Here is a 24,448-nt window from a genome sequence, read left to right on the forward strand (position 1 = left end):
CATCTGTAAAAAATGAAGACTAATAATAAGTATTGTTGTTGTTATTGTTATTAATGAGCCCACATTGATAGTGCTGCTTTTATAGTCAAAGTACTATATAAAAAGTGTCAGGACCAGTTGATTCTTTCTTTTCCTCTGATCTCTCCTATTAATTCCTGTGCATATAGAAATAATTTCTCCAACTAGGCCTATTCCAGAAGCTTCTCCTATTATTCAGGTGGTTTGAGACCCTGACCTCAGCCCCTAAGGGAAAATAAATAATTGCTGGTCAGTTGTCTTTGGGGACCCTATCTCCTATCCATCATTCTTCTTAGAACATTTTAACAGGTATTTGCATTACTCCTGTCAAAAACAGTGGCGGGCTCATGACAACAGAGGAACTGGGGTGCAAGAGAAAGAATGCAGACCTTGAAATTAGACAGATATAACTTCAAGACAAAGCTTACAAATGAATTCACTGTCTGAGCATCACTTTCTTGACAACAAAGTATAAAAATATTTTAAAAGTTGTTCTAATGGTATGTGAATTATATATATATCAATAAAGCTGCAGAATTTTTGGTAGAAAAGTTGTTGTAAAGATTAAACTGAATAGCATAAATCCTGAATTAATACCAATTACTGCTGAAAATGATAGCTCTTATTTGTCTTATTTTTCTCATATCTGTGAAAAAAATCACATCAATTCTGTTGGTCTTAGCATAAGTAATGAGTAGCTACTGACAAAGATACTTAAGAAATATTGGAAAAGAGGAACCAGAAAAAGTACTTTGGAAGTTTAACTGCTTTTAACATGATTGATTATTCAACTATGATCTTTTTACCTCTCTAAGGAGAGTAATTGAAAAATTACTGTATTTTTTTCTAACTTGTTTTTCTCAGTCCTTTTGCAACGAAATCTAATGCTTTTTAGCCAATACTTGCCCCATTGTTACTGAACTGAATTAATTATAAGATTCCTCAAATTCTTTGCCAGGAAAGAAAACACCCTCTGACAAATATTTTGTGTATACTCAGTCTTCCTAGGTTTGAACTTAAAATGCTAGTGTAGATCATCTACATATCTAAAGTCTACCTTCTTGACAGAAAGACAGTACAAATGTTCAGCTGCTATTAAATGATAACAGCATGAACACTGATGTAAAAAAGGCTTATAGTGGATCACTAATAAGAGATGCTGAGTCCTACTCAAAGGCATGAATAACAGGAAAACACAGCTGCCTGAATGAATGTATGGGCTACAATTTATGAGGGTTTGCCCAGGACTGTCCTGTTTTGAAACTAAAACCTCTCAGTCCAGGGAAACCAGGATGGTTGTCACTGTAATTACACTATGCTGTTTAGTTGCTAAGTCGTGTCTAACTTTTGTGACCCCATGGACCATAGCCTGTCAGGCTCCTCTGTTCATGGGATTCTCCAGGCAAGAATATTAGAGTGAGTTGCCATTTCTTTCTCCAGTAATTACACTATATTATAGTAATTACACTATATTAGACAAACACATGGTCCCACATAGATGATGTGAAATAGTCAATATACATTCCTTCTATCTGTAAATATTTTTAAATATTTAAAATCATCATGAGGAAAAAAGTAAACATAGCCACAACTGAGCCACCAGGAATGCCAAATTTTAATGTTTAAATTAGACTTTGTTGGTTCTATTTTCATGTGTTAAATTCTAATAGAAATAGCAAATTAAATACAAAGGAAACCATCCAGAATGGGATGAATAGACTTATCCATCACCGTCCTTTTTACTTCATTGAATCAGACTGAAAAATTGAACTCTCTCACTTCCCCCAAAAGAAATTCGAACATTTCCAGAAGGAACTCTTCCTTTCCCTTTCTCCGCCTCTCCCCTTTCATTCAAAGCACTTGGAACACTCAAGATAGAGGGCTGCGTTTCCCTCTACTGAGACCCTCACTGCTCTGTGAGAGTTCCCTCTACTGAGACCCTCACTGCTCTGTGAGAGTTCGTGGATTCCGTGTTCAGCTGAGGAAACCGGAAGGAGGCTCAGATTTGTGCCCAGAGCGCCACCTGGTGCCAGGTCGGGGTCCTCCTAGACTGCTGCTTGGGAGCTTTGTGATGGTCTTGCTTCCAACCCCCGACTGACTGCCCTAACTAGTTTAGTGTAAAATGGAGATTTGCAGCCATTCTTCTGCATCATCAACCATGGAACTTAAAAACAAATAGACAAAAAAACACTGATGTCCAGAACTTGTTACAAGAGTCTGGAGAAACGTCCCAGAAGATTCCGATGCACAACAAACATTGAGAGCCACTGAATCATAATTAAAGGTGATGAGAATATATTGTAGAATATTAGAATATTATCATATATATGAGAATATATATGTTGACTGTATTTGTTTCATTTTGTTTTGTTTTGGACACGCATAAAATATACACCATTAAATATAGGAAGCTCAAGATGCCCATCTCTACAAGTCAAACCTTCTGGGGCAAAAACACTTATTGGGACATTGTAAGAGACATGGGATTTCAAGGTGGTAAAGCAAACATGTAGGATTCTCTCTTCCCTGTAAGTGGCATGGCCCTTCCTGGTATAGCCCAGGGATCATTTCTAAGACCAGTGCTACTTTAGGCTTTAAGGTCAAATACTCTCTCCCTTATCAGGCTTTGTTGGGACTTATGTATTCCTCTTTTCTTTCTCTTAGTACTATAAGATCTATATGGAGACACTTTTGGATACCAAGGTAATATAAAAGCCTGTTTTTAACATAAACCTTGGTTATGTTAGGCCAAAAGAGTTTTCTTATGTTCAGGGTAACATTTTCTAGCTTACCACATACATACATATAGATATATCCCCAAAGAGCATCTCCTTAGTTAACATTTCCCAGTAAAAGCTTTCCAGCTTTTATTACACAAATTTTACATAACATGTGAACCTCTCATTAGGACCTATTGGCAGCCTCTCTAGGAAAAAAATATGTTTATTTCCCCTAAATTCAAAGTAATATTTTTAGCTAAAAACCTAAAGTTTCATGGATCAAAGCCATGTCATGGCAACTCAATGAAGCTATAAGACATGCCCCGCAGAGCTATCCAAGATGGATGGGTCATAGTGAAGAGCTCTGACAAAACATGGTCCCCTTCATGGACCACAGACTTGTTGTGGCAAAGGGGTTTGCATAACTCAATAAAGCTATGAGCCATGCCATGCAGGGCAAAACAAGATGGACAGGTCATCGTGAAGTGTTCTCAAAAACATGGTCTACTGGAGGAGAGAATGGTAAACCACTCCAGTATTCGTGCCACAAGAACCCCATAAAAAATATGAAAAGGCAAAAAGATATGACACCAGAAGATGAGCCCTCACTGGTTAGAAGGTGCCTAATATGCTACTAGGGAAGAGTGGAGAAACAACTCCAGAAAGAATGAAGAAGCTGGGCCAAAGTGAAAGTGACTGCCAATTGTGGATGTGTCTGGTGGTGAAAGTAAAGTTTGATGCTGGAAAGAACAATATTGAATAGGAATCTGGAATGTTAGGTCCATGAATCAAGGTAAATTGGATGTGGTCAAGGGAGATGGCAAGAGTGAACATTGACATCTTAGGAATCAGTGAACAAAAATGGACAGAAAAGGGTGAATATAATTGGATGACCATTATATCTACAGCTGTGGGCAAGAATTCCTTAGAAGAAATGGAGTAGGCCCCAAAGTCAATAAAAGAGTCTAAAATGCAGTACTTGGGTGCAGTCTCAAAAATGACAGAATGATTTTGATTTGCTTCCAAGGCAAACCATTCAGCATCACAGTAATCCAAGTCTATGCCTCAAACACTAATGCTGAAGAAGCTGAAGTTGACCAGTTCTATGACAAAACCTTCAAGGAATAAAACTGAAAAAAAGTGTACTTTTCATTACAGGGGAATGAAATAGAAAAGTAAGAAGTCAAGAGATACCTGGAGTAATAGGCAAGTTTGCCTTTGGAGTACAAAATGAAGGAGAGCAAAGCCTAACAAAGTTTGTCAAGAGAATGCGTTGGTCACAGCAAACACCCATTTCCAACAACACAAGAGACAACTCTACACAGGGATATCACCAAATAGTCAATACCAAAATAAGATTGATTGTATTCTTTGCAGCCAAAGATAGAGAAGCTCTATACAGTCAGCAAAAACAAGACCTGGAGCTGATTGTGGCTCAGATCATCAGCTCTTTATTGCAAACTCATGCTCAAATTGAAGAAACTAGGGAAAACTACTAGGCCATTAAGGTATGACCTAAGTCAAATTGCTTACAGCCAAACTGAAGAAACTAGGAAAAACCACTAGGCCATTAAGGTATGACCTAAGTCAAATTGCTTACAGGAGGCAATGACCAAAACCATCCCCAAGAAAAAGAAATGCAAGAAGGCAACATCGTTGTCTGAGGAGTCTTTACAAATAGCTGAGGAAAGAAGAAAAGTGAAAGGCAAGGGAGAAAGGGAAAAATATACCCAACTGAACACAGAGTTCCAGAGAATAGGAAGGCGAGATAGATAAGAAGCCCTTCTTAAATGAACAATGCAAAGAAACAGAGAAAAACAATAGCATGGGAAAGACTAGAGATCTCTTCAAGAAAACTGGAGAGATCAAGGGAATATTTCCTAAAAGGATGGGCTTGATAAAGGACAGAAATGGTAAGGATCTAACAGAAGCAGAAAAGATTAAGAAGAGGTGGCAAGAATACATAGAAGAACTATATAAAAATGTTCTTAATTACCTGAATAACCATGATGGTGTGACTACTCACCTACAGCCATACATCCTAGAGTGCAAATTCAAGTGGGCCTTAGGAAGAATTATTACAAACAAATCTAGTGGAGGTGATGGAATTCCAGGTGAGCTATTTAATATCCTAAAAAGATGATGCTGTTAAAGTGCTGCGCTGAATATGCCAGCAATATTGGAAAATTAAGAAGTGGCCACAGGACTGGAAAAGGTCGATTTTCATTCCAATTTCAAAGAAGGGCAATGACAAAGAATGCTCAAACTACCATACAATTGTGCTTATTTTACATGCTATTAAATTTATGCTCAAAATTCTTCAAACTAGGCTTTGGCAGCACATGAACTAGAACTTCCAGATGTATAAGTTGGATTTAGAAAAGCAAGAGGAACCAGAGATCTAATTGCCAATATTCGTCAGATCATAGAAAAATCAAGAGAATTCCAGAAAAGCATCTACTTCTGCTTCATTGCCTATGCAAAGCCTTTGACTGTGTGGATTACATCAAACTGTGGAAAATTCTTAAAGGAATAGGAGTACCAGACCACCTTCCCTGTCTCCTGAGAAACCTGTATATGGGTCAAGAAGCAATAGTTAGAACCAGACATGGAACAACAGCCAGTTTCAAAATGGGAAAAGGAGTACAACAAGGCTATTGCCATCCTGTTTGTTTAACTTCTATGCAGAGTACATCATGTGAAATGTGGGCTGGATGAATCACAACTGGAATCAAGATTGCCGGAAGAAATATCAACAACCTCAGATATGCAGATGATACCACTCTAATGGCAGAAAGTGAAGAGGAATTATTATGGAGTTTCTTGATGAAGATGAAAGAGGAGAGTAAAAAACTTGGCTTAAAACTCAACATTAAAGAAACTAAAATCATGGAATCTGGTCCCATCACTGCGTGGCAAAAGAAGGAGAAAAAGTGGAAGCAGTGGCAGACTTTGTTTTCTCAGGCTCCAAAGTCACTGCAGACAGTGACTGCAGCCAAGAAATTAAAAATCTTGCTCCTTGGAAGGAAAGCTATGACCAACCTAGACAGTATACTAAAAAGCAGAGACATCACTCTGTCAACAAAAATCCATAGTCAAAGCTATGGTTTTTCAAGTAGTCATGTACAGATGTGAGAGTTGGACCATGAAGAAGGCTGAGTGCTGAGGAATTGATGCTCTCAAACTGTGGAGCTGGAGAACACTCTTGAGAGTCTCCTGGACAGCAAGGAGATCAAACTGATCAATCCTGAAGGAAATCAACCCTGAATATTAATTGGAAGGACTCGTGCTGACGCTGAAGCTTCAATACTTTGGCCACCTGATGTGAAGAGCTGACTCATTGGAAAAGACCCTGATGCTGGGAAAGATTGAGGGCAAGAGGAGAAGGGAGAAGCAGAGCAAGAGATCATTAGATAGCATCACTGATTCAATGGACATGAATTTGAGCAAATTTCAGGATATAGTGAAGGACAGGAAAGCTTGGCATGCTGCAGTCCATGGGGTTGGAAAGAATCAGACAGGAGTTAGTGACTGAATAGCAACAGCAAAGTTTCTTTTCAAATTCAACCAATAGAACATCAGAATCATAAGCAGTCACTGCAAAATAAAGATAGTATAAATAAAGGGGTTATGAATTTTTAAGCTACTGGAACTAAGCAGTATTTTGTTATACATCTATATTAACTACATAGTATTTCATGCACATGTGTTTTAGTAGTTTTCTGTTAAATTTGTAGGAAAGAAGTTCAGGATTTTGTGTGATATATAATACATTTTAATTTTTTTCATTTTAAAATTTGGAAATACACAAACAATATTTGAAATTAAAGGACAAATTACTAACATTATGCATGAAATTGTTCTATCCAGTTTTACTTATTAGGAAATTTTTAAGCTACTTTTTCAAGCTTACTCTATCCTTACAGTTATTTTACACCTGTTTGATTTATAAATTTCTGCTGGAGATGTCATAAAATTGCCAAACACAGTTTTAAATTGTCAAATTTTCTTGAAATTTCGTCAGTTTTTTCTTCATAAGGCTAGAGGCTTTATTGTTAAGACTAGATACATTTCTGCTGCTGCTGTTTAGTTGCTAAGTCATGTCCAACTCTTTGTGACCCCATGGACTGTAGCCAGCCACGCTCCTGTCCATGTGATTTCCCAGGCAAGAATACTGGTGTGGGTTGCCATTCCCTTCTCCAGGGGATCTTCACAACCCAGGAACTGAACCCATGACTCTTTTATCACAAGCAGATTGTTTACCACTGTGTCACTAGGGATGCAGTAGTTATGTTTCTTTAACGGATTTTCTCTTTATTTTTCTCTAGCATTTCTCTTTATCACTATAAATGTTTTTTGACCTAAATTTTATTTTATGTGGTATTAATACCGCCTACCAACATACTTTTAATTATTGTATTTCACAATTTAAGGCACTTTTTCACACAGTTTGAAATCTTAGAAATCAAAGTGCATAAACAATTATTAGAGTTGAGATGACTTTCTGTTTTCTGGTATTATATATCATAAGGGTGTGTTTTAAAATGGAATGGTGCCTGAAACTCAAGGAAATTCAGTATTTGTGTGACATCTTTTTCTCTTTATTTCAACACTTTTGATTGGTTATTAGGTATGCTACCATAAACAGCTAACAGATGAATTTTTAAGAATTCACATTGACTGTTAATCTCTGTCTTTAAATAGTTGAATTCTATCATTTTATAGTCATTTAAAAGTCATCAAATGTCATGATTTTTACTTATTTCTCCCACCTCATATTGTATTTTTACTTATTTGTCTTTCTTTTCTTGGTTTGATAAAATTTTCAATATTCCTTTTATTCCCTATTCCAAGTTTCTAAACATATATCATGAGTCTCTTTAGCCTCTTGGTGAGACTATGGAGGAGGAGTCTCAGTCTTCTCTTAAGAAGTAAAAAGCTGAACTCGAGTTACTAACAAATAGTTATTTGTACAGAGGTTTACAATTTGCTGTTTTAAGAATTAGTAAGAGACTGACAAATTGCTCTTTAAAATTCCACCACTATTTATCTACAATACCTATTGTAAGTTCTTATAAGACTGTAATATCTATTTTATATCATTATATTATCATTATTACAATATATATCTTACAATATCTATTGCAAGCTTTCATAAGACTATATAAAAACATGTATTATTCTAAAATATATATTCTGATATTCAAACAATAACCAAAATGAACACTCCAACTTAACTCAACCAAAGAGACAAATTGACTGAAAATGACATGTAATCATGGAAGAAAGACAAGAATATAAGGAAGTTTCTTTGGATAAGGTTGGATGTCCAAGCTAAAAATGAGATGGCACTTAGAAAATATATGGAAGAAAATAGAAACATTCATTTAAGTAGATTATAATCTATGAAGAAAACTTGTAAAAGAATACCTAATCTGCTTAGTTACAAAGGGAAAAAAGTAAAAACAGAGAATGCAGTAAACATTACTATTAATATTTACAAATGATTGTGAATAAAATAATAGAAAATAAAGAGACTGGAAATAAGGGAAATCTGACAGAAGCAAGAGTTTGTCTAATATAGGTAAACTTAAACTTGCAGTAACTAATAACAGCTAAAGATTACTAGGTATACTTTGTGCTAGGTAGTGTTCTAAGGACTTTACATCTGTTATCTCCTCTAACCTGCATAGTGAAATGAAAGTGAAGTCACTCAGTCGTGTCCAACTCTTAGCGACCCCATGGACTGCAGCCCACCAGGCTCCTCTGTTTATGGGATTTTCCAGGCAAGAGCACTGGAGTGGGGTGCCATTGCCTTCTCAAATCTGCATAGTAGGTAAGTGATATTATTATCTCCATTTTGCAGTGAGGGAAACTGAGGTATGTAGAGATTAGTTTACTTACCTAATGTCATATAGCAAAGAAGTAAAAGAGTCAAGAGCCAAAGTGCAAAAATATTGCTCTGGGGTCCACACTGTCATAGAGTAAAACCAGAGTAATCTGTAGGCAATGTCCCTGAAAATCCCAAAGCAGAAGGCCTTGAGTAGCTCCCCTGAAGGACCAACCACACCTGCCACCACACGGCCAGAGCGCCGGTTACATCTGTAACTGTATCCCAGGTCAGCAAAGCCCTGCTCATTGGTTTCTCACGTTGTTTTTCTCTCTAACATCCTCATGTTGCCTCTCCATGACCCCTTGTAATCTAAAGGCATCTTTGATTCTTATAAACTCAAAGGGACCTACTAACTGGGATGTTTTTGAGTTTTACAATATAAATGAGATGAAGCATTTATCAACATTCTTAATGGGTCTGGAAACTTTCAACATAAAAACTGATCCATAAGTATAAAATATTTAATGCCAAACTAAGTAACTAGAAGTTAGAATAAATCATTATCTTAATCAAGAAAACAACAGGACATGTGAATTTACAGCTGTGGTCAGGATGGAGCATCATAAAAATATAGTATCATATTGAAAAGTGGGAAAGATAATAAAATACATAAAAGGAGCCCAAAATACTGAAAATGAAAGAATGATCTGTTATATTTAAATTCACTGGAAAAGGTTTTAAAATACTATCTGGGAATTTTGAGAGGATTCACTTGAAGAAAATAAAAATGTCTAAGGACTGGTTTGAGGCATTTGAATAATTTCATTTAAAAAAAGGAAGAATGAACATATAAAATTCCTTAGGAGATCTAAAGAATAATTTTAAAATCATTCATAAAACATTCATCACCACACAATTTTAATGCCAAAGTAAATTAGTATAAATATCCCATAATGTAGAAAAAAATGAATGGAATACAAAACACACCCGCATTAGAACATTATACAGTCATTAAAGGTAATCTTGGTGGAAGTATGTAATAGCATGAAGTTTTTTTTTTTTTAAATAAGTTATGCTTGGATGCACTGAAATGGAGAGGAGTTGGGGGCAGACAGGTAGGCCTGCACTGGAGGGAGCTGAAATGAAAGGTCAGAGATGCACTTTTTAATTTTTTAAAGAATAATTTCTTTACAGAATTTTGTTTTCTGCCATAAATCAACAAGAATCAGCCATAGATACACCCATGTCCCCTCCCTCCTGAACCTCCCTTCCATATCCCTCCCCATCCCACTCTTCTAGATGGTCACAGAGCCCCTGTTTGAGTTCCCTGATTCATACAGCAAATTCCTGTTGGCCTTCTATTTTACATATGGTATTGTAAATTTCCATGTTACTCTCTCCATACATCTCACCATCTCCTTCTTCCCCTCCCACCATGTCCCTAAGTCAGTTCCCTATGTCTGTTCTCCAATGCTGCCCTGAAAATTATTTCATCAGTACCATCTTTTTAGATTCCATATATATACATCAGTATACACTATTTACATTTCTCTTTCTGTGTTACTTCAATCTGTATAATAGGCTCTAGGTTCATCCACCTCAATAGAACTGATTCAAACGTGTTCCTTTTTATAGCTGAATAGTATTCCATTGTATTTATGTGCCACAGTTCTTTATCCATTCATCTATCAATAGACATCTAGGTTGCTTCCATGTTCTAGCTATCGTAAACAGTGCTGCAATGAGCATTGGAATAAATGTGTCTTTTTCAATTTTGGATTCCTCTGAGTATATGCCTTGGAGGTCATATGGTGGTTTTATTCCTAGCTTTTTAAAGAATCTCCATTCCATCTTCCATAGTAGCTGTATCAATGTACATTCCCACCAGCAATGAAAGAGGGCTCCCTTTTTTCCACACCCTCTCCAGCATTTATTGTTTGTAGACGTTTTCATGATGGCTATTCTGACTGGTGTGAAGTGGTATCTCACTGTAGTTCTGATTTGGATTTCTCTAACAATGAGAGGTGTTGAGCATCTTCTCATGTGTTTCTTAACCATCTGTATGTCTTCTTTGGAGAAATGACTTTTTAGGTCTTTTTTCCCACTTTTTGATTGGGTTGATTGTTTTTCTGGCATTGAGTTGTATGAGTTGCTTGCATATTTTGGAAATTAATTCTTCATCAGTTGTTTCTTTTGCTATTATTTTCTCCCATTCTGAGGGTTGTCCTTTCACCTTGTTTGTAGTTTTCTTTGCTGTGCAAAAGATTTAAGTTTAAACAGGTCCCACTCATTTATTTTTATTTCCTTTACTCTAGGAGGTGGGTCATAGAAGACCTTGCTTTGATTTACATCATTCAGTGTTCTGCCTATGTTTTCCTCTAAGAGTTTTATACTTTCTGGTCTTACACTTAGGTCTTTAATCCATTTTGACTTTGAATATCTCTCCATATCTTTGTGTGTGGCATTAGGAAGAGTTCTAATTCCATTCTTTACCATGTAGCTATCCAGTTTTTCCAGCACCATTTATTGAAGAGGCTGTCTTTGCCCCATAGTATATTCTTGCCTCCTTTGTCAAAAAATAAGGTACCCATAGTTGCATGTGTTACCTCTGGGCTCTCTATCTTATTCCATTGGTCTATATTTCTGTTTTTATGTCAGTGCCATACTGCCTTGATGACTATAGCTTTGTAGTATACTCTCAAGTCAGGAAGGGTGATTCCTCCAGTTCCATTCTTTCTCAAGACTGCTATAGCTATTCAGGGTCTTTTGGGTTTCCATATGAATTGTGAAACTTTTGTTCTAGTTATGTGAAAAATGCCATTGGCAATCTAATAGAGATGGCACTGAATCTGTAGACTGCATTTGGTAGTATAGTCCTTTTCACAATATTGATTCTTCCTACCCAGGATCATGGAATATCTCTCCATCTGTTTATGTCATCTTTGATTTCTTTCATCAGTGTCTTATAATTTTCTGTGTCCAGGTTTTTGTCTCCTTATGTAGATTTATTCCTGGATATTTTATTCTTTTTGTTGCAATGGTGAATGGGATTGATTCCTTAATTTCTGTCTTATTTTTCATTGTTTATATAGGAATCAGTTCAGTTCAGTTCAGTTGCTCAGTCGCGTCCGGCTCTTTGTGACCCCATGAACCACAGCACACCAGGATTCCCTGTCCATCACCAACTCCCAGTCCACCCAAATCCATGTCCATTGAGTCAGTAATGCCATCCAACCATCTCATCCTCTGCCATCCCCTTCTCCTCCTGCCCTCAACCTTTCCCAGAATCAGGGTCTTTTCAAATGAGTCAGTACTTCACATCAGGTGGCCAAAGTATTGGCGTTTCACCTTCAACATCAGTCCTACCAATGAACACTCAGGATTTATCTCCTTTAGGATTAGCAGTAAGTATTTTTGTAAGACTATGTTGAAATGAAAAAACTTAAACATGGTAGAAAATCATGAAATGTCATGAAGAGAAACAGGACAGAGATATTCAAAGGCTGACATACACAATAATACTACCAGTACATTTGTTTAAGTGGTAAGACTCTTTCAGTGATTTTCATTTACCTTTTCTATATTTTTTAAATTTCAATGGGTATATGTTATTTTATTATGAAAATATTATTTCACATAGAGAGGATAGTAGTAATTAAATCATACCTAATGTCTCCAAAATCACTGCAGATGGTGATTGCAGCCATGAAATTAAAAGACGCTTACTCCTTGGAAGGAAAGTTATGACCAACCTAGATAGCATATTCAAAAGCAGAGACATTACTTTACCAACAAAGGTCCATCTAGTCAAGGCTATGGTTTTTCCAGTGGTCATGTATGGATGTGAGAGTTGGACTGTGAAGAAAGCTGAGCACCAAAGAATTGATGCTTTTGAACTGTGGTGTTGGGGAAGACTCTTGAGAGTCCCTTGGACTGCAAGGAGATCCAACCAGTCCATTCTAAAGGAGATCAGTCCTGGGTGTTCTTTGGAAGGACTGATGCTGAGACTGAAACTCCAATACTTTGGTCACCTCATGTGAAGAGTTGACTCATTGGAAAAGACTCCGATGCTAGGAGGGACTGGGGGCAGGAGGAGAAGGGGACGACAGAGGATGAGATGGCTGAATGGCATCACCGACTCGATGGACATGAGTTTGAGTGAACTTCGGGGGTTGGTGATGGACAGGGAGGCCTGGGGTGCTGCAATTCATGGGGTCACAAAGAGTTGGACATGACTGAGCGACTGAACTGAACTGAATGTCTAAAGATGGATATGTTTAAAGGAAAAACAGGATGAAGGGGAAACCACAATGGGAATAAAGAAAAATTCTTAAAATTGATATGAACTCTAATATGAATTAATATTTCATGGCAATTCCTTGATTCCTTTACCCTATAAGACCAGCAACCTACTGATTCTATCACTGTTTCACTGCCTCTCACCTGTTTCCTCTTCAAATAGTTCTTCCTCTATTCACAGTTTAAATGACAAGAATGGTCACTACAACCACCTTCCTGCCTTCCTCCTTAACTCTCCAAATGTTTCTACAAGTTCTATCAATACTAACCATTGGGACTGTACCTTGGTGAAACCCAACACTGAACCATAATTCGGAAAGCGCTCGTAGATGAAGAAAAACACACAGACTAACCCCAGTTGGTTAGTTCCTAATGTTGCAAGGCGATCTTACTTAAAATCCCAGGCACATACATGTCCCTCTCCTTTCTTGTTGAATCTCTAACATCCTCCTTGGTTTCCATTTTTAGCTGATAATTTTCCTTTGTATTTTACTGAGGATAAAAAAAAGCATTCAGAGAGAACTTCCACCTGTTCTTACCAACACTTCTTTTGAACTACCTATATTTGGATCATGCACTTGGGTTTCTTTCCCGTTACTGACGATGAACTGTTGGTACTGCCAGCCAAGTATCCCTGGCTCCACAGATATGCAGGTTCCATTCCTAGTAACCTATTCAAAGAAATGCATCAAAAACAACCTTTCTCTTTCCGGCATCACAAGTGTATTCCCTTCTGTTGCATCTTTTCCAATGCATAAAAACATGCTGATACTTCGGACATCTTTTGAAAAGTCAACCAAACCATCCTGACCTTACTATACCCTCTAGGTTCCACCTATTTCCCATCTTCCCTTTATAGCAAAAACAGACACAGAAAAATACCTTCTCTGTTCATCCATAATTATTTTTTTTCTTACTCTCGGTGTCCTTCCATCATTTTTACCCACTCTCCGCTCCATCAGAAATGCCCTTGTCAAGGTCACCTATGATTTTCCATTGCCAATTTCAAAGGTAAATTCTCATTCAGTGTCTTTAATCCATCAACATTATGAAATGTAGCTTATTACTCTCTCCTCCTTGAACAGTCAGGTCACTCAGAGCATATCATTCATTTATTCAAAACCTTGCAATGGCTTCCTTTCTCAACCAAGTAAAAGCCAATGTCATATGATCTATACGAACTTAGTCCAAAACACCTGACCCCATACCCAGTCTGAGGTCATCTTCTATACCATCTCCTTCATCAAGAGACTCTATTCACACTGGCCTTACCGTGCTTCAAACACAATAGGCACATTCCTGCCTCAGGGCCTTTATGTTTGTTGATTTCTCTGCCTAAAAATCTCTTTTCCCAGATATCTGTGGTGACTTCATCAGCATCTTTATGAGGTGATATTTTGGCAAGTATCTAAATGACATTTTCCTTGGCCCCTTGACTAAAATTATTAATTCAATACACATCCTTCATTGCATTTGTCTATCTTCTTTTTCTCCATGCCACCTTTAACCTCTAACAGGCAATATATATGACCAATTTATTTTATGTTCTGTATTCCCTACACTAGAATATAAGCACCATAGACTAAAGACTTATTTATTTGTCTATTTTGTTCACTGTTGTATCCCTAGGATCTAGATAAGTTTCTAGTGTATAGGAGGTCCTCAGTAAAATATGCAGCGAAATGAAAGAATGAACTTCTGCTTAAGAGCTGAGAAAGTAAAAAGCTGGATTAACAGACCAAAAATTACATGTAACAAATCGATAGAATTTTGTGAAGGTTTTCTAGGTGGTTTGCAAATGTGGCATATAGGTAGTTTACATGAATGGTTTTCTTGAAAGAAATGCCCATGATAGTGTGAAAGCTCTGGGAAGACTAACCAAGAAATGGCATAAATTCCACTATCTACTGGTTCTAGACCAGCATGAGAAAGGGTGCCAACTAATTGAGAAGGTGAGAGAGACAGAGACAAAGAGTCAGATACAAACACAACCAGAGAGAGAAACAGAAAAAGGGAGAAAGAGAGAAAGATTCAGGAAAGTAGATGAGACTCCATTTTCTAACCTACCTTATAATCTATTATTATCTATGCTACATGTGAGGATTAACATGTCTCATTGTAAATGAGTAGACCAGACAATCACAAATATCTTCACTCTCCTAAATTATCTACATATTTATAAATTTGGTAACTAATAAACATCTTTATTCTCTTTAGCCTTTACAACTATCCTAAAAGACCTCCTTCTATAAAGATCTGAGTAGGTAATCTCGATCTAGACTGTTTATCAATTTGAAGTATTTGTTCTCCATGTGCACAAAGATAGTCACATGAAATGATATTCTAAATAAGCCCCACTGGCTATAATAAATAAACTGTTAGCTTGATTTCTGTATTCCAGAGTAACTTAATCCTAAAAGAAGGATATCTATGATACAAAATAACTATAAATACATCATGCTGTAAGGATAGAAAGATAATTATCCAGTTTGGCATTTGATAACCATCAGTTCAGTTCAGTCACTCAGTAGTGTCCAACTCTTTACAACCCCATGGGCTGCAGCACACCAGGCCTCCCTGTCTATTACCAACTCCCAGAGCTTACTTAAACTCATGTCCATTGCATCAGCGATGTCATCCAACCATCTCATCCTCTGTTGTCCCACTCTCCTTCTGCCTTCAGTCTTTCCCAGCATCAGGGTTTTTTTCCCATGAGCTGGATCTTCACATAGGCGGCCAAAGTACTGGAGTTTCAGCTTTAACATCAGTCATTCCAATAACTATTCAATAACTGATTTCCTTTAGGACAGACTGGTTGGATCTCCTTGCAGTCCAAAGGACTTTCAAGAGTCTTCTCCAACACCACAGGTCAAAAGCATAAATTCTTTGGTGCTCAGCTTTCTTTACAGTCCGACTCTCATATCCATACACAACTACTGGAAAAACCATAGCTTTGACTAGATGGACCTTTGTTGGTAAAGTAATGTCTCTGCTTTTTACTATGCTATGTAGGTTGGTCATAGCTTTTCTTCCAAGGAGCAAGCATCCTTTAATTTCATGACTTTGGTCACCAACTGCAGTGATGAACATCTGTATCTGCAGTGATTTTGGAGCCCATCTGCCTTGATTTTGGAGCCCTAAAAATAAAGCTGCTCACTGTTTCCATTGTTTCCCCATCTTTTTGCCATGAAGTGAAGGGACCAGATGCCATGATCTTCGTTTTCTAAATGTTGAGTTTTAAGCCAACTTTCATCAAGAGGCTCTTTAGTTCTTCTTCACTTTATGCCATAAGGGTGGTGTCATCTGCATATCTGACGTTATTGATATTTCTCCCGGCAATCTTGCTTCCAGCTTGTGCTTCCTCCAGCCCAGCGTTTCTCATGATGTACTCTGCACCGAAGTTAAATAAGCAGGGTGACAATATACAGCCTTGACGTACTCCTTTCCTGATTTGGAACCAGTCTGTTGTTCCATGTCCAGTTCTAACTGTTGCTTCTTTACCTGCATTCAGATTTCTCAGGAGGCAGGTTAGATGGTTTGGCATTCCCATCTCTTTAAGAATTTTCCAGTTTGTGTGATCCACACAGTCAAAGGCTTTGATGTAGTCAATAAAGCAAAAGTAGATGTTTTTATGGAATCCTCTTGCTTTTTTGATAACCCAGCAGAAGTTGGCAATTTGATCTCTGGTTCCTCTGCCTTTTATAAATCCAGTTTGAACATCTGGAAGTTCATGGTTCACATACTGTTGAAGCCTGGTTAGAGAATTTTGAGCATTAGTTTGCTAGCGTACAGTTTGCTAGAGATGAGTACAATTGTGCGGTAGTTTGAGCATTCTTTGGCATTGCCTTTCTTAGGGACTGGAATGAAAACTGACCTTTTCCAGTCCTGTGGCCACTGCTGAGTTTTCCAGATTTGCTGGCATAGTGGGTGCAGCACTTTAACAGCATCATCTTTTAGGATTTAAAATAGCTCACCTGGAATTCCATCACCTCCACTAACTTTGTTTGTAGTGATGCTTCCTAAGGCCCATTTGACTTCGCATTCCAGGATGTCTGGCTCTAAGTGAGTGATCACACCATTGTAGTTATCTGGGTCTAGAAGATCTTTTTTGTATAGTTCTTCTGTGTATTCTTGCCACCTTGTCTTAATAGCTTCTGCTTCTGTTAGGTCCTTACCATTTCTGTCACTTATTGTGCTCATCTTTGCATGAAATGTTCCCTTGGTATCTCTAATTTTCCTGACGAGATCTCTAGTCTTTCCCATTCTAATGTTTTCCTCTATTTCTTTGCTCTGATCACTGAGGAAGGCTTTCTTATCTCTCCTTGCTATTCTTTGGACCTCGGCACTCAAATGGGTATACCTTTCATTTTCTCCTTTGCCTTTAGCTTCCCTTCTTTTCACAGCTATTTGTAAGGCCTCATCAGACAACTATTTTGCTTTTTGCGTGTCTTTTTCTTAGGAATTGTCTTGATCACTGCCTCCTGTACAATATCATGAATCTCCATCCACAGTTCTTCAGGCACTCTATCAGATCTAATCCCTTGAATCTATTTGTCACTTCCACTGTATAATAACCATAATACCAGGCTTAAGGTGTTAATAAATAAATCAGGACTATTTTATATGTTTGTCCAAATATATGTATACAATATCATCTTTGTCTTCTGAATATTAAGGACAATTACATTCGTGCTAAATTAAATGCTTAATTGTGAGCAGTTTTCTGCTTGGCTTTCTTTATTTGAAACATTTTGATTCTACTACTTTATTATTTAATATTTGTATAATAATTAAGGTCATACACTAATAAATTGTTGCTGGATCTTGATATTAAAGAAAATTCTTTTCTCAATACAAATTTTTCAGAACTGACAAATGAATTTAAGAGTCAAGGCATAATAAATAAACACCCCTTTTTTTTTCAAAAAGCAATTGGCAGTGCCTTTTTCCATTCCCACAGCCTACACAGCTAATTCTAAACATGAAAAATCTGGAACAGTTCATGGCTTCAAAACAGCAACAAAGCCAAAATCTGTTAGTTTTTGTCAAACCAATAAAAATTGAAAGATTTTCAATGCAACCTTTTTTTTCCTATAATAACCCACTCTTTATTTTTGAGAGGCTTCCTATGAACTGTAAATGACAGAATAATCACTGCACCTATTCCTGTGACTTATGCTGTTACAAAATTCAATTTGACAATGACAAGAAAAATGAGTACTACCCCCAATAATGTTTGCTTTCTGTTTTGTGAAAAGACAGTATTTTCCTGCAGAATACAACTGGTATAAAACTCAGATAACAAAGCACCAATATTTTATGAATGGCTTGCTCACCTTTCTCTTGAACCAGCTGCTCTGATCCGAATATTCTCCCTTAGTAGACATGTTATCCACATCTGCAAATGACTAGCAGTAACACAGCTCCTACTGTATCACTCAGGGTCCAGTAAAAAAAAAAAAAAAAAGAAAAAAAGAAACCATATGAGATCTTTCAAGCATAGTCGTCTGAAAGAGTAAAAATTCAGAGTGTGAACTAACCTAGATATTGACACCTGCAGGAAGGAGCTATTATTCCCAGGCCAAGGAAACAAAAGGGAGGATGAGATTGTAGAATCCAGTTGCCCACTTGCTAGTGCATTTTTGTGGTCCTTTAAGAAACCCTGGAAACATGAATAAGGTGCTAGAGAGAGCTGGGTGGCTGGAAATATAACTGGGCCTTGTATAACTGGTGCTCAACTGCTGAAGAGGTACCACTCAACTGGAGCCAAGGTTACTGAAAAAGTCTCTACTGCAGGTTCTGGTGTTGGTATAGCCAAGGAGTACACCAAAAGGCAGGTGTGTGAATTAGGGAAGAATTCTGTACTGTGTTATTGAAATGGTCAGAGGATGCTTAGAGTTCATAACTTTTTGCTGCTGCAGATGGAGGCCAAGGAGCTGAAATCAGGAAATGAGTCACTTTCCCCCTCCTTCATTTCTCAGTCTCTTGGCAGGACCTCCCATTGGCAAGACCTAAATAGAATCTTGCTGTCAATAAAAACCTAGAAAGGCAATATGTGGGGTATCACAAACCTACAATACACAGAGGAGCAGAGAAGGACAGAAATGGAGGCTAAGGGCAAACAGGCAAAGGGCTCACATGTCCTTTCTTCTATGCTAATTTTCCTATAGTATTTATTTAACATGCTGCTGCTGCTGTGTACTTTCAAATTGTATCTGACTCTTTGTGACCCCATGGACTCTAGTCTGCCAGGCTTGCTGTCCATGGAACTTCCCAGGTACGAATATTGGAGTGGGTTTCCATTTCTTTCTCTAAAGGATCTTCCTGACCCAGGGATCGAACCCATGACTCATGCTTAGCAGATGGATTCTTTAGCACTGAGCCACTTGGGAAGTGCAAATTATCCATGTTAAATGTAGCCATGTTATTATAGTACTGAAGTAATTAAGTCATAGTACTCATGAGGTTTCAGAGATGAAGTATTTCATATCTTACTGATGAAACTGCAATTATTACAGTATTTGAGCATTTACCATTTTGACAATTTGAGGCTGTTAGAAGTTGAGCTTATGGCGCCTCACTGTGATGAGCCTTCATGGGCACTGAGAGGAATCCTAACAATTTATATTTGTGGTTTTATATTCTTTTTCTCAAAGATCCCCTTTCCCCAAGTTATATAAATTTCATGCCTCACAAAATAGTCTGTCCTTGGGGAATGTGCATGTGTGTGCATGGTGAGTTGCTTTAGTCTCATCCTACTCTTTGTGATCCTATGGTCTGTAGTCCACAGGCTTCTCTGTCCATGGAATTCTCCAGCAAGAATACTGGAGTGGGTTGCCATGCCCTTCTCCAGGGGATCATCCCAACCCAGGGATTTGAACTCGCATCTCTTATGTCTCCTGCATTGGCAGGAGGATTCTTTACCACTAGCACCACCTGGGAAGCCCACCTTGGGGAATTAAAATAATTATTTTAATCCTTCTAAATAATTTGTATTTTCCCTAAGAAAGTAATTCAAAAGTAAGAGGGATAGCTATGTTTATAAAATTCTCAATCATAGCCTTATATGTAATAGAAAAATAAACTGAAAATGACCCCAATGTTCTTTAATAGATGAATAATTAAGTATATTATAAGCTATGAACTTAGAGCATAATGTCCTCTTTTAGCAAAATAGTTGCAGAACCTCTAACATGAGAAATAGTATGTCTAAGTGAAAAGGCTAGTCTTGAAAGTTTATTTAAACTATGATTGAAAGTATAAAAATGTACATACTACAAATAAAAACTGAAAAGAAATTTGGAGAAATGAAAAAAACAGTTACATCAAGGTGCTGGCTATAAGGTACAACTTTGTCTTCAACTTTTTTTATTGCCATTTCTCCTCTAAGTTGCATCCCCTTACAGTCACTGGTGCAAGTTCTCTAAGAAATCAGCTTCTGAGGTTTTATGAGCGATCTTGTAAAAGGTGCAGCTAAACTAAGGAACTTACTGTAATGTCAAAAACTAGGGAAAGCAGGCCAGGTTGCGGAGGCCCCACTTCTCACTTCTTTGCAAAATGTGACGTGGAAAAATAAACATGTCATTAAGAAGGTAAACTCATACTCTTGGGGAAGTTTGACTTCTTTCTATTCCCTTTTTGTCTCATGAACAGCAAAGTAAAACCATCAGGAGCCAGAAATCAAAAGGCCAACACTGTTCTCCATCCCTGTATCTATCATCTTTACACAATAGGGATGTGTCTGCACACACAAATACATAGTCACACACAGTTTCAAGTAGATATATTTAAATAAAACATTGACTATTGTAACATAATCATTTCTTTGGACCCTGAGGAGTGGTAAAATAGAAAGAGTGAGACCTGGAGGCTAGTTCTGGGTTTGTGACCAGCTGGTTATGTGACCTGCGGTGACTCATTGCTTGCTGAGAGTCTCATGTCTCCATATGTAAAATGAGAGGAGCTTCATGATGTGACCATCAAGATTTCATCTCGTCACCATCATCTGACTGTTCACAAATGACATGGAATCCATTTTAAAATCAGGGAAATTAGGAAGTCATGGTGCTCTGAGGGGTTTTATCTTTCTTTTATATCATAACCACAGATCATAGAATTTTAGATCATAAAATTCTTGGTGATAGAACTGAAAAGGAAGCCAGGTTCTGACAGTGGTGGCAGAGGTAAGGAACCCAACTTTTTTTCTCTTCTCTAAACTAAGAAAATAGTACAAGCAAGTGATGCCCCCTTCTATGTTCTTTCTTTTTAGTTTTCCTTAGAGATAACCACAAGGGGAAGCATTTTAATCTGGTCCCATGGCAGAGGAATAAAGAGCCTCTTAGTAGGCCTCACTCCTTTTACTGTATCCTTAAAAGCTCACACCTGAGTCACTCATTTGCTGGCTGAATGCCAGCTCAACCTCTGGGCTCTGCTGGCTGAAGTCCAACAGAAAACTAAGAAAACAAGACCATGTCAAGAATTTTATTTCCACACAAAACATCATTTTGCTGTATTCACAAACAACAAAGAAAATCTGCCTTTTAGATATGTTCCACAATGTGAATTTAAAATTGCCCATCACATAGATTCTATTAAAAGCCATGCCAATCTTAGAAGAGGGTATATGAACCATTCACAGCACCCCAATTCTAGCCTTATCCCTAAATCAATTCCAATAAGTGGGCAGCTTTAAAAGTAAAGCATATTATTCTAGCCTGTTATCAAAATGGTCTTTACAGAGTGATGGCTTAGCACTACTTCCTTGGTTTTTACTCCTGGTAAAGATAAGATATGACCATACATGTAGTTTCCCTATATTTCTGTAAAACTGTAATCAGGAAACTTGCCCATTATGTTTCATATAAAGCCATGTATGACAAATTATTCTCCAATGTGGGGGATAGAAAAGTTTCTTCCTTCGAATTTTAATCTTTTCTTTTATTAAACGACTAGTTCCATCTACCTCGTAAATCTAGAGCCTGTTATACAGAGTGAAATCAGAAAGACAATAACAAATATTGTTTTGCATATATATGGAATCTAGGAAAATGGTACTGATCAACCTATCTGCAGGGCAGAAATAGAGATTTAGACATAGAGAACAGACTTATGGACCCAGTGGGGGAAAGAGAGGGTGGGATGAATCAAGAGAGCAGCAGTGAAATATATACATTACCATATGTAAAATAGATAGCTAATGGGAAGTTCTGTATAACACAGAGAGCTCAACCTGGTGCCCTATGACACCTAGAGAGGTGAGATGGGGTGGAAGTGGGAGGGAGGGGACATATGTATACCTATGGCTGATTTATGTTGATATATGGCAGAAACCAATACAACATTATAAAGCAATTATCCTCCAATTAAAAATAAATATTAAAAAAAAACAGATTAGTATTGCCTCAGGCTTTGGGTTTTACCTTAGCTAGGGAAGATTAGACAAAGATGTTATACCTTAAAAGAGATTCTCGTATCCCTGATATTTTTGTTTAATATAATTAATCTCTTTACCTAACCTGCTATACCTTGCCATTATTTTATGAGGCTTAACTTCCATTGTTAATGGTTTTCAATTTTATTATGTATGTATATTTTGTGATTTGGTACTTTAAGTCACATTGGGGAAAGGTAGTGTATAAATATATAACAACGTATGTTGGTATACATATATAGAAAACACATCTTTAGAAACGAAAGGACCTTAGCAATAACTGAATGTTTTCAAACATAATTCTCTCATGCATAGAGGAACAATTCCTGAAAATGAAATATTGTGCAAAACTTAAAGAAATGAGTTTTGGAAAGTAATAAAAGACAAACTTATCTGGTTGACAGGTAACCCTCACCTTGCTAGCCACCACTTTCACTGCAGTGGGAGCTCTGAAATCACTCCATAGAACTTCTAGTTCCCACGATATATATCTGAAAAGTACCAATCAAATTCAGTTGTCGTCTGTTATAATAGGGAAACTGTTTTTGTTTATCTAAAAACACTTACAGAGGTGGTGGTAAGGTCCACATCAGTTCTCAGGTTCCATGAATGCCAGATGTTTATATTTGTCAAAACAGAAAGTTTAATCCCAATATGAGCTTTACATTAAAATTGTGGTATTTGAAAAGGATTGAATAATTTTTAATTTGGTTAAAAATTAAAGAGAGTCTAAGGTTTTCGTAACAAGACAGGAATCATTATTTTCTTTTTTGCTCCTCCTAGGCCCTCCCGGGGGAAGAGAGGCAATCTCTTCTTTTCAGGTTTGCTTTCAATTGGTTCTGCGCCTTGTGCCTTTCCTATGTGAAACTAACAGATGTAAATTGTTTGACCTTCTTGAGTAAAAATCATGTGGCTCTGCATTTTTTGTGTGTATTAAATAAGCAGAGCTAAGATAAAGATTGTGTGGAATCTTAATGACAACTTATTTTTCTTTCTTGGACATTTCAAAATGTTGAGCTGACTCTGATTTTTCACATAATATATATCAAACTCTTTTGTCTGCTAGTAAATCTGTACATGTCCTTGTGTTCCCACTATCAATAAACTGAGGAATGAAAAAACTTGAGAGCATGGTTTATTTCACAAGTGCCTCCAGACAAAAACTAAGAAAGTAGAATGTAACTGTATGATGTACAAAGATTTCAGACAAACTTTATCTTGTAAAGTTTTAAAAACCCATATTTGAAAAATGAAGTTTAAAGTCATTATTCTTCACACTCAACTTCAATTAAAACAGAAAAGTTTAAAACGAATTTTGATCAGCTAATAGTAGACTTAATATTTTGGTTTCTAGGAGAAATGCTTCCAAAGCTATCATTTTATTGTTTGCTTTCATCCTTAAAATATATAGGCTTCCTTTGTCCACTAGAATATATATGTGACTTCATTTATAGAAATATTTATTTAATAAAAACCATTTCAACATAAATGATTTCAAGGATCATAAGAAGAAAATAGCACTCTCTAGTGATGAAACCCTGAAACACCAAAGTCATGAGGCAGACTGCCTTCCAGTTACTAGACTGACTCATGCAGGTAGAGAAAGAAAGAAGAGGAAGTTCTGAAGTCTAGGTACTAGCAAAGAAACCTCATGAAGACTACATACATCTGGATGTCCTGGAGAACACAGGATACCTGGGGCATGAAGGAGAGTGGTGGGAAGAGAAGCAAACTGTTGCCAAAAAGATATTAGATCAAAGCAATGCCTGATCCCCTTTCATGAGTGATGGAAAAAACCTGGCACTAATTAAACTAGTGCCTGGGTAAAGTCCCAGGGACTTTTCTGAACCAGAATTAAGCATCGGATCCAAAGGCAACATGGGAGATCGAGAGGGATAAAGAGCCAAGTGTATCCAGACAGTTTCAGGGTATAAACAATGAACAAAGCTGTACAGCCAAGGAATCAACTTAATGGATGCTGGTCTCCTAGTGGGCGGAGGGGATGAAAAGAAATCAACTGCCCAAGGTAAACACTGAAGGCTTATTTGGACAAGTGAACATTCTGTCCAAGCTCCACCCTTTGATAATTCAATCATGATTTGATAAGCTCCTAAAGTCTGAACCTGGTCCAAGCCTCCATTCTGGAGT

General features: G+C 37.2%; 1 protein-coding gene and 1 long non-coding RNA gene across 8 annotated transcripts in view; one reads left to right on the forward strand and one right to left on the reverse strand.

Moving 5' to 3' along the window:
• Positions 1 to 23,468, forward strand: part of LOC132659728 (uncharacterized) — a 28,192-nt gene extending 4,724 nt beyond the window's left edge. Inside the window, exons 2-3 of the long non-coding RNA XR_009600467.1 lie at positions 8,432 to 8,574; positions 23,084 to 23,468. This is a non-coding gene — a long non-coding RNA (uncharacterized LOC132659728). The remainder of the gene's footprint in view (positions 1 to 8,431; positions 8,575 to 23,083) is intronic.
• Positions 1 to 24,448, reverse strand: part of MACC1 (MET transcriptional regulator MACC1) — an 87,483-nt gene that overhangs the window by 49,148 nt on the left and 13,887 nt on the right. For 2 of the 7 annotated variants that reach the window (XM_060414959.1, XM_042248436.2), the window contains exon 2: positions 18,207 to 18,299. The exons of 2 other annotated variants lie outside the window; for them this stretch is intronic. The gene's annotated coding sequence lies outside the window, so the exon portion shown is untranslated. Of the gene's footprint in view, positions 1 to 18,206; positions 22,792 to 24,448 lie in introns of all 7 variants that reach the window. 3 more of the 7 variants (XM_060414958.1, XM_060414957.1, XM_042248435.2) reach the window with 2 other exon arrangements.

The sequence above is a fragment of the Ovis aries genome, chromosome 4 (assembly GCF_016772045.2).
Source record: "Ovis aries strain OAR_USU_Benz2616 breed Rambouillet chromosome 4, ARS-UI_Ramb_v3.0, whole genome shotgun sequence".
NCBI lineage: Eukaryota > Metazoa > Chordata > Mammalia > Artiodactyla > Bovidae > Ovis > Ovis aries.